Genomic DNA, 11694 nt, shown 5'->3' with positions numbered 1-11694 from the left:
CCAATGTACACAGCCAACATACTGCAGCTAGGTACAGTATGCTCTAAATTATGAAAATAACATAAAATCTTGTTATTGATAGTTTTTTATTAAGATTTTTCTAATCATGATTACATTTTTAGATTAAAAACCAGTCTTTAACTTAAAAAATATCTATTTTTTGCGTATATTCTTCTGTACATTCAAAATTTCTAATTTCCCGCAAAAATGAAATTATTGGGTGCACACTTGGATAGGACTTTTAAACCTCTTTGGGAATTTCAGCTCCGCTGAATTGGATTTTTAAAAATAAGTTTCTCTTGGGATTTCCTTCATCAAAGAAACCCACATGAATCCCTTATGAATCCCTCCCTTCATTAATTTTAAGAACAGTGGTTAGCGATTAAATTAAATAAAACAACTTTTTTCGATTTTTACAAGATTTTTCAAATTAAAAGTTTAAAATTATTAAAAGAGATTCTTTTTAATTGACATACTTCAAAATCGAAAGTCGTCTTTATTGTTAGGTATATAAGTCGTTTTTATTGTTAGGTATATAAGTCGTCTTTATTGTAAGGTATATAAGACGTCTTTATTGTTAGGTATATAAGTCGTCTTTATTGTTAGGTATATAAGACGTCGACTGTAGTGTATATGGCGGTAGGAAGTCAAGGCACTAAAAAAGAGGTTTTAAAGAAAAAATGCTAATAGTTGACTGAAGTACAGTCTAGGTTTAATTAAACGTGTGTATAAACAGATAGGGCTGGGCATGTTTCAACTTTTTCTAGCCGTTTCGTTAACGATTAGTTCCAACTGTTAAAAAAGAAAAATTTCAGGTAGTCATTAATTTTAAAGGATTCGTTAACGGCAATTACGATTTTTTAAATACTACCTTTAGTTAACGATCTCAATTTTATTAACAAGGTTAATGGAAAATTATCAACATTTGTTAAAGGCTTCAGTCGTTGACGGTCTATTCCATAATTAACAGCGTGAAGCACCGTACAAAAAATTCGTTAACGTTAACCGTTATTTCAGTATTAAGATGCAAAGTGTCCAAAAAATGTAATGATTGTAAAATCGTTAACAGTGAAGCCATTAACGGTCTTTTGTAGTAATAATGGAGTTAACAGTTTGTCAAATCGTTAACCCCACTAGCTGTTAAACTATGTTTGTCTTTTTCCTTTAAATTCAATTTTAAGCAGAAAAAAAATCCCGGCTTTTAAAAAAAAATCTGTTACGTTTTTGTTTACAAACGTTTTTTTTTTCAGAAAAAGCTTATCCATTTCGTTAACGGTTTAAAAATCAACGGTAACAGTAACAGTACCGTTAACAGCTTTGTCTGAACAACATTGAACTAGATGTTTTTTTTCCTTTAAACTGTTTATTTTTATTGCCGTTTATCTGCAAAATTAACTTGCGCATTTGTAGTATTATGAAGTAATAGAGAAATCATTAGATACATTTTTCAGGGGTCCTGTTGTGAATCAGGAATTGCCGTCCTTGCATGGAGTGTCACTTGAAATTACGCTTACAGTCCCTTTAATTAGATTTTATCCCTGCTTACATTATTGTGCATCTATTGTACATGTATTGACTATATACTATACACACTGTTAATTGTAGCATTTTCCAATAAGAGATAACACGCACTGTGTTTGTAGTATCTCCCAGTCAGATTTCATAAAAGTATGCTATCCTTTAATATATAATTTACACTCTCAGTACAGTTGTATTCTGTCGTCACAAGTGTCAATTCAGTTTTTGTATCCGACAAAATTATCAATAATAGTGATAATTTTAGAATAAAGTGCTTTTCTTACAGTAATATAAGTGCAATTGTAAGTGTTCTTTAGTCTCTGTTTTTACACTTTTTTATTAATCTTGGAAAACATGTCAACTAATGTGAGAAAATTTCGTTTCCTTGTTATATTTGACACTTGTGACGTTGTTCATTTCTCTGTTGCCACCTATTGTACTTAATAATCTATTTGCATTTTACTAAGTTGTGTGATTTTCTGGTAAAAATAGAGATACGTAGCATTTGCATGACTTTTTACGATCTCTACCCTGCCTGCACCCCATTTCCACTCTGCATCACATTATGGTTTACATTTAGTAGCAGTAAATTATCTTTAAACATGAAAATATGCTTTTTAGATAAAGTTCAAGTACATAGTACAAAAGGAATATTTAACAATGAAAATTGCACATGTCGACTAAAATAAGAAATAGGTAAAATAGTAAAAAAAGAAAATACATTTTAAAAAGCCAAGATTGATTAAGCTTAAAATTGGAATCAGAAACTACATTATGATCTTATTTTAACACTTTCTCCTAGCTACCTAGCTTTAAATTATGAGAGTCGCCATTTTTAATAATTTTCAAAAAAAAATTCTGTTTGAATTGGTGCAATTTTAAAAATATTAAATCTCGACATTTTTTCAATTTTAACAACCATAATCTTCCCTGGGATCATGTAAGTTGCTTCAAAAATGTTGGGTTCGATCGGTTCAGCCGTTTCTTTCACAAACAAACAAACAGGCAGACAAGCAAAGTATAATATATATGGTTTATGTACATCATACATTTTATATCTTGTCTAGCTAAATTAGCAATAAATCCTAATTACTGACATGTAATGGTTTGTTTGCCATTTGGAGCTCTCCATATAAATATGCAAGTTTAATAATTATCTAAAATTTCGTTTTTCTGGTTTTTTTTAAAAGTGTTTATTTCTGTACGTTTCTCTATTGATTCCTATAATCGAGTAATATGTATGTCACTTTCGTAGAGTAACCGCAAATGAAAATAAACAGATTGAAGAAACAAACTATGGATATAATATTCAAACAAAATATGGATATAATATTCAAACAAAATATGGATATAATATTCAAACAAAATATGGATATAATATTCAAACAAAATATGGATATAATATTCAAACTTGATCTGACATTGCTTTCAAGGGTACTGTTGTACATCGGGCATTGTCATCTCTGCATGGAGTGTCACTTAAAAATACGCGTATAGTCCGTTAACTCCTCTCATTCTTTCTATCTTACTTAAATTGAGATTATTGTCATTAATATAGTCTGGTTGTAATTTAACACAAAATGTTATCGTAAAATTTCCAAAATTGTATGATAGTACTTACAAAATTAATTTGGTAACTAAATACTTTCTATAACCTTTGTATTACAATATCAGAGAAACTTCTGAAGACTCTTAATAAACCAAATTTTTGACTTACCTAAAGCTTTCATATATGATAAGATTGATTTAGTTTACATTTAAAAAATGAGATTTCATACTTTTTAAGGTTTGATTTTGAAACTAATCATACAGAGGGCTGTACTATTGAAGTAATATTGAAGTAATATTGAAGTAATATTAAAAGTAATATTGAAGTAATATTAGAGTAATATTGAAGTACTTTTGAAGTTATATTAAAGTAATATTAAAGTAATATTAAAGTAATATTAAAGTAATATTAAAGTAATATGGAAGTAATATTGAAGTAATATTAAAGTAATATTGAAGTAATATTGAAGTTAAACAGACACTGTAAAAATGTAATTATGAGTAAATGTCAAAAGAGGGTGTTCAGAAACAATAAACAAATACGGGGTATATATATATATATATATATATACCCAACCCAAAGACGTGTTCTACAAGAAGTACAAAACATTGCGAACATTGTTTAAGTTTTTAATATCAAAATTAAGAAAATAATTTTCTTACGTCTGCCCTTAAGATGATCTTCTTAATGTCTAGAAATCGTTAAATTAATCTATGTAAATCGCTCATTACATCGTTTTATGTATAAATCGCTAAATTGCGCGTACGTTGTACATACATTGCAATTCTCCACAGAACTTCATTAAACAAATTGAAAAACAAGTATGTATTGGATAATGTATTGGAAGTAGAAAATATTAATAGAAATAATAATAATTATTATAATGATATTAGTAACGGTTATAATCATATATATGACAATAAAAATAACAATAAGCATCGAATATCAATTGATATTAAAACTTAAAAATAACCAATAATTGTATCCATCTTTGATCAAAGACATCTTGTAAAATAAATAACTTTGATCCCACCTAAGCACAAAGGACACAAAGCACGCCGATGACTTACCGTGCTAGCATTGTTTCTGATCTTATGACCCGGAGTTTGGGGTTATTATTTAGGGTTGCATCTTTTACCAGAGGGGGATACAGACAAACTTTTAAACAGAAAAAAGTAATGATTAAATGAAAACAGAAAAGTTCAAAAAGTACAAAAAGAGAAAACATGATAAAGAGAGAGCAAAAATCAAACTTAATCTAGAAGATAGTGCGTTGCAATTATTAATGTATATGTAAAAGTATATATTTGTATTTATATTAATATTTGTATTTGTAATGTTTTTTGAAGTATATATTTGTATTCATGTTAATATTTGTATTTGTAATGTTTTGGAAGTATATATTTGTATTTATATTAATATTTGTATTTGTAATGTTTTTGGAAGTATATATTTGTATTTATATTATTATTACATATTTGTATTTGTATCTTTATTTGTCTAGTCTTAGTACTTTTTGGTGAATTTGATTTGAAATCGTTCTAAGAAACGTGACACCTTGAATTAACATGAACACAATGAATATATATCTAGTTCTCGGTTAACATAGACTAAACATGATATTTATATTAATTCTGTGTTTTCTTCCAGCTGTTATACAGGTTCACATGATACGGTGATGACCAGAATACTCTGAACTAGGAAGACGACTTTTAGAATCAAGTTACAGCTTTAAAAAGTCGAATGAGCATAAGCTGAAGCAATTGTGCCAAGTAAACAGACCCATTTCGTTAAATTAGTGATTTAATAATCTTAAAACTATTTGCTTTGTAGCAGTACCAAAAGTATTGATTAATGTCGTCTTCCTTTTCCATTGTTTCCCAGTTATTACTGTATTGTACTGAAATTTTCATGTTTAAACTATTTTTAAATTTCTTTTTGGTAAAAGTGTTTTGTATTTTTGCATGCGTATTTTTGGTATGTTATCCATTTAACCCTGTTTCGACTGACGTCTGTTTTACCCAAAAAAAAACTGGGGGGGGGATGGCATATTGAACCCCTTCTATCTTCTGCTTGTGATAAAATCTAGCTATTTAGCAAACGATTTGCAAATACAAAAATTGCTCAAAATGCGACAAGTTATACATTTTTGAAATACCCATGACCCAGTGCATTGAAATATTTGTAAAATATATCAAATCTAAATGTGTATTCAAAAAAGACTGAAAATGTGAAAACTCCCTTTAAAAGTGCCTATGCGAAACTCTTTGGAAAATTTCTTTGCAAACATTGTGCAATCTGCTTTATTTTGTCATCTGGCTTTTCATTGAGCTATAAAATATTTAAATATCCAATCTAAGTAGGTCAAAATATACATTTAGTCTGGTAAAAGCCCAGAGAAGCATGTATTGGGTAGAAGGCCAGGAAAGTTTAGCTTCTTAGCTCAAATACTTTTTATGTTATCGCTAAAAAAATATAGGTGGGAGAGTCAGGGGGGGGGAATTGGATTAAGTAATTTTGGAGCAAACTATAATTTTTCTCATTTCTCGCCTTTTGCAATTTTTTATCTATAAAGATAGCAGCAATCTGTTTGTCTGTTTGTAGGAATGTCCAATCATAACTCGCTACCCCTTGACCCATTTGGCTCAAATTAATTAACTCAGTAGAACCAAGGGAATGTGCTTAGCTTTCTAGCATTTAGTTCCGTCTAGTTGTTTACAATTAAACAATTGTTGACAACAAGGAATGAAAATAAATTTAAATCAAAAACAAAGTAATTAAGTTTTTGCTACAAAATCGAATTTTCTAATTCCTATATCTTTTCAACCTGATGGTGTAAATCTTTGATATTTTAAACTTAGAATAGTTGATCTAACGGAATTCATAGTTTGAAATATCAAAGGTCTCCAGAATTTTATTGCTAAGATATAGAGATAAGAAGATCAGAGTTGTTGGCAAAGACTCAATTCCTTATGTCTACTTTCTCATTCCTGAAACCTTAAAACAATGAAATAAATATTACTAATTACATAATGAGTTGTAGTGTTTAGAATCAGAAAAGACCGATATACGTGATGATCCCAATGTGAGAATGTCCGAAGGTAAATATAACTGCAGTAGATCCAGCTATTAGATTTTAAAGGGACTGTAAGCGTAATTTCAAGTAAACCTCTATGCAAAGATGGCAATGCCTGATTTACAAAGATACCCTTGAAACCTTAATATGATTAAAAATGTGGAAGCTCCCATAATTTTCCCGACTCAAAAATTGTTTTATTCTAATAATTTCTCTATTATAAGCCAAAAATACACAGAGAAACCAAAAATGAATATAACCAATTTAAAGAGACAAAAACGTGGATATCTAATTCATTCTTGATCAGAGAAAGCTTTTAAGGGTACTGTTGTGGATTAGGCATTGCCATCTTTGCATGGCACAGTGCGTACAGGTCTGCCGCTTTAGTTATTGTAAATTGTCGGTACAGTCCAAACTAGGCTTGTAAAGGTTGGCCCAGCTCGGATATTCAAATGTACACAGGTTGTTCGTGATGGAGGGTTACTTGAAATTACGCTTACAGTCCCCTTAAACACGTGCTTCATCTGTGATCTACTGAAAATTCAATGACGCTAATCAACATCTTTTGATCTCAATATCCAATATAAACCAAGGACCTCTGGTAAAGCCAGAACTGAACATTTTATAATTTTGGATATAGAGGTCAATGCTTGATCTCCTCTTTTTATTAATCTTAAGATTAATACATTCTTACGTCAATATCTAGACCTGTGTCCAAAATGCAATTAATCAGAGTGATTGACTAAAGAATTCGAAGCCAAACAGTCAATCAGAACCGAGAAATTTAGAAATTTTGGCGCGCAACCCAGAAGGGATATCCTAAAAAGAGAATTAAGCCGAAAATTCAAAAAAGTCCAGAGTGGATAGAGAGATCTAACAGTTTCGGGATTAAGAGTATATCCAATACAAGAGTTTCAGCTCTGATCTCAACTTAATATGCAGAGTCTAATAAATACTGGCTTTTAACACCCAATTATTTTTAAACGTATCAACGAAGTAATTAATGTTTCCTACAATTTTGCATAGTTAATTTAATAACTGTTCATTCAAAGAATTATTTAAATTTAATCACCAGAATTAAAACAAAATATTACCTCACATGAATATTAATTTAACAGGTTTATATCATTAAAGAGGTATTTGATATCACTTGAAAGTGGAAGGGAAGGCACACCACACCATATTTTCTTCCAACCATAAATGACGTCAAAATTCACCATTATTTCGCCCTACGCCACACCCTTTTTTGTCTGCCATTGTTTAAATTTGTACTTTAAAACGTTGATGTTCAAAATTTTTGCCACGTCATGTTGTTTATAATGGTTTAAATATTTTATCCTGTTTTTTTTTTTCAAAGAAGAATTCATCTTATGAGGGTACAGTAGGCATAAAACAATTCATGGACATTTTTATTTTATATTCCCTTAAGCAAATCAAAACCAATTGCTATGTTCTCTACTATAAAATGTAAAGTTTTAGTTGCAAATATATAGTTTTCAAGTTTCAACCCAATATTACCTAAAAGTTGCATTTTGGGAGTAAAATAAGAAAACAACAAAAAGAAGTGTGTGGTTAGAACTAAAATGTTTAGAATGGTGGATATCGAGATTAAAGCGTGATCCTCTCTGTTTTATAATATCGACACTAATCTAATCTTGTACTTGTACTATTTGTGTTGTAACAGAATCAAATACACTTAATTATTAATTTAAAGTCGTCTTTGTGGTCCATTTCTGGTATGTTAAAAGAAAGAAAATTGTATTTTACGTTTAGTATCTTTTCATGTATTTAAAATGTACAGTGTGTACATTGTCATATCTAGATAAGAATGTCTGTTTGGTTTACATGTACATCGTACATATCTAGATAAGAATGTCTGTTTGGTGTAAATGTACATCGTACATCTATATAAGAATGTCTGTTTGGCGTACATGTATATTCTACATATCTAGATAAGAACGTCTGTTTGGTGTACATGTACACTGTACTTATTTAGACAAGAATGTCTGTTTGGTGTACATGAACAAAGTACATATCTAGATAAGAACGTTTGTTTGGTGTACATGTAAATCGTAAATATCTAGATAAGAACGTTTGTTTGGTGTACATGTCCATCGTTAATATCTAGATAAGAACGTCTGTTTGGTGTTCATGTACATCGTACATATCTAGATAAGAACGTCTGTTTGGTGTACATGTACATCGTACATATCTAGATAAGAACGTCTGTTTGGTGTACATGTACATCGTACATATCTAGATAAGAACGTTTGTTTGGTGTACATGTAAATCGTAAATATCTAGATAAGAACGTTTGTTTGGTGTACATGTCCATCGTTAATATCTAGATAAGAACGTCTGTTTGGTGTTCATGTACATCGTACATATCTAGATAAGAACGTCTGTTTGGTGTTCATGTACATCGTACATATCTAGATAAGAACGTCTGTTTGGTGTACATGTACATCGTACATATCTAGATAAGAACGTCTGTTTGGTGTACATGTAAATCGTACATATCTAGATAAGAACGTCTGTTTGGTGTACAATAACGAGTTTGAGGTTGGATTACTAACAGGATGCAGCCCAGAGGTAATATAATTATTTACAAGTACTTTACAGGGAATTTAAGTGAATTTTACTTTACCAAGGGTTATCAAGACCAATTTTGCCAACACACACATCCATCAAGGGAACCCTTGGTGAAATAAAGTCTTTAATTTCTCGTAAAAGTAGTTGTACACAATTTTTCGCCGTTTTAGATGAAAATGCACGAATTTTTTATATAAACTTAGCAGAGCGGGTGCTTATTTTACTTAATTGTCCCAAGGGGCGTTAAGCAATTTAACGTCCCTCTGTTGGGGGAATCAGTGGTCGGTAATGTTGTTCAAAAGGTAGTCAATTTATTAATGCAAATTAAGGCGAGGAAACAATATCAAATGAAAAATATTTGATTGTGTACTTTATAACGCATAGTATTTTTTTTTTTGTAAATTTCATTATATGCGCACTATACAGTAATCATCGTGCTATATTGTTAAATAAGCTGAAATGAAAATTAAAATTTTTTTTTATTTTTAATTGTTAAAAAAAACTTTTATATTTAGAAATAACCTTTTCATCCACACAAGTAGATACACAAACATTGCTGAACATTACGTTATCACACTTATAGCACGGCGTATTATAAACATTTGTGGGCATAATTTTCCTTTGTATTTCGAATAGTCTCTCAGTTGAAAAAAAAGGCTAGAACCTTTTAGATAAAGAAAAATATTCTGTCCATAAACTTAGTGTTTTAAATAGTTTATTACGAATTGGTGAAATTTTTTCAAACTTGTAATTTTATTCAAAACTGTTTAATTCAAAAAAATAAACAGTATTGACGACAAATTAATTACTGATCAAGTGATTTAAAAATAAGGATAAAATAAAAATTTCAAATAGAAAAACTCACATAGAGTGATATGATGGGTAATGGCCTAACCTAATAATTGCACCTCGTAAGATAAAACATCCGGAAGAAATCATCATCATTTGGAAAATATCTGAGACCCCCTTTCAACAGTTTTTCAAAAAATACCTCAGATTTTGTTGGAAACCCCAAGCTTATCATTGAAGACCCCAACCCTATGCTTATTCTTGAAATCTTGGTGTCTCCAATTGAAGGTCGCCGATGAATGGCTGGGGTCTTTGTTGAAATCTGGGGGTCTCCCATGAAAAGCTGGTGGTTTCCGCGCGATACACTTTTGGGGTCTTCGATCAAGCTGTTGTGGTATCCAAAGAGAATCTGTATTCGATGAAAAGCTTGAGTCTTCAATACAGATTTTGGGGTCACCAATGAGATTAAAGTGGGGTTCTGTGATGTTCAGGGATCTCCGATAGTATACTTCTATGTTAATGATATCTTCTCAGACTCGCTAGATAACTGTACAAATTATGGTGCGGTATAAAGACGACTTTTTTATTCAAATTTAGATTTTTAACAAGATTTTTTCGAAATGCAAGTTTACGAGTAATCAAAGAAAAGTTATTTTAATTGACAACTTCTAAATGGTGTGGTAACAGTTCGCCCAATAACGTTTCACCCAAAATAATGTTTCACCCAAAATAACGTTTCACCCAATTCACGTTTCACCCAAAATACATTTCACCCAACTCATGTTTCACCCAAACTACACTAACTTAAGAGTTTCACCCAAAATAAACAAAACATTATTTGTCTAGTTGGTAAAGTTGGGTTACGGGCAGCATTGTTAACAACTTCATCCTCCAGTTGTTTGACACGCTGGCGAAGCAGTTGAGAACTATGGTTGTGCTCTCCTTGTAACTTCTTGTATATATATATATATATATATATATATATATATTTATATATAAATTTGGCTTGTCTGTCTGTTTGTTTGTATCCAATAAACGTCAAAACGGCTGAACCGATCGGGCCCAAATTTTTTGTGGGACCTTACGGAGCCCCAGGGAAGGTACAGTCCCAGTATTTAGACTCTCCCGTTTCAGATTTGAGTGGATATTCATGACTATTTTGATCAATAAGAATGGGTTTCACCATGGTCAGATAAAATGTGGTTTTGCAGATTTAGAACAAAAAAGTTGCGGATTTACAACAATTTGCATTAATATCTATATATAAATTTGGCTTGTCTGTCTGGTTGTCTGTCTGTTTGTTTGTATCCAAAAAAACGTGAAAACGGCTAAACCGATCGGGCCCAAATTTTTTGTGGGACATCACGTGACCACAGGGAAGGTTTATGAATGATCAAAACTTCAAATATTTGTCTCCATCAAAATTCGATCTTCATTAAATTTTTGAAAATTTTGAAAATCCACGAAATTTGTTGTGAAAATCCGCGAATTATTTTTGTTTTTTTTTACGATGTACACAAAGAGAACATGTTCACAATTAATTTAGAAGATGGGCGCGAAGCGCCCTCTAAGGCTAGTATTTGTATATATGAGTCGACCCACTCAGATTAGATTTTTTTAACCAATCTAAAAACATTCCCACAATTCTCTTGTTTTACCCAATCAAAATTTGAGGCAAATCGGTCCAGGGGTTTAATTTGAGTTATGATCGGAAATCATAACTCATCGGCAATGTATTTTATAGAAGAATAAAAAAAAATTGGGTGAAATATAATTTGGGTGAAACGTAATTTGGGTGAAACGTGAATTGGGAGAAACGTTATTGGGCGAAACGTTATTGGGTGAAACGTTATTTTACCTAAAATTGGGTGAAACGTGATTGGGTGAAACGTTATTGAGCGAACTGTTACCACATCCTTCTAAATGTGTAAATATTTATGTGTATCGATGTTGTTTGACAGCTTGATTTAAATCAAAATTAAGAGCGAAAGTTGTTTTTATTTTAATGATATAATCGCCTACCACTGTATTCAATGATTTTAGATTTACAAGAACCTGAATATCCCCAACAATATAATCTGGTGTAAATGTCTAGGTGTGGTGGATGGTAAGTTGAGACCAAACTTATTTTAACTTCTTAAATCATTCATTTTATATCGACAGTGACTTT

Source organism: Eurytemora carolleeae, unplaced genomic scaffold (genome assembly GCF_000591075.1).
Source record: "Eurytemora carolleeae unplaced genomic scaffold, Eaff_2.0 scaffold333, whole genome shotgun sequence".
Lineage (NCBI taxonomy): Eukaryota > Metazoa > Arthropoda > Copepoda > Calanoida > Temoridae > Eurytemora > Eurytemora carolleeae.
Note: the sequence above shows the minus strand (reverse complement) of the source record.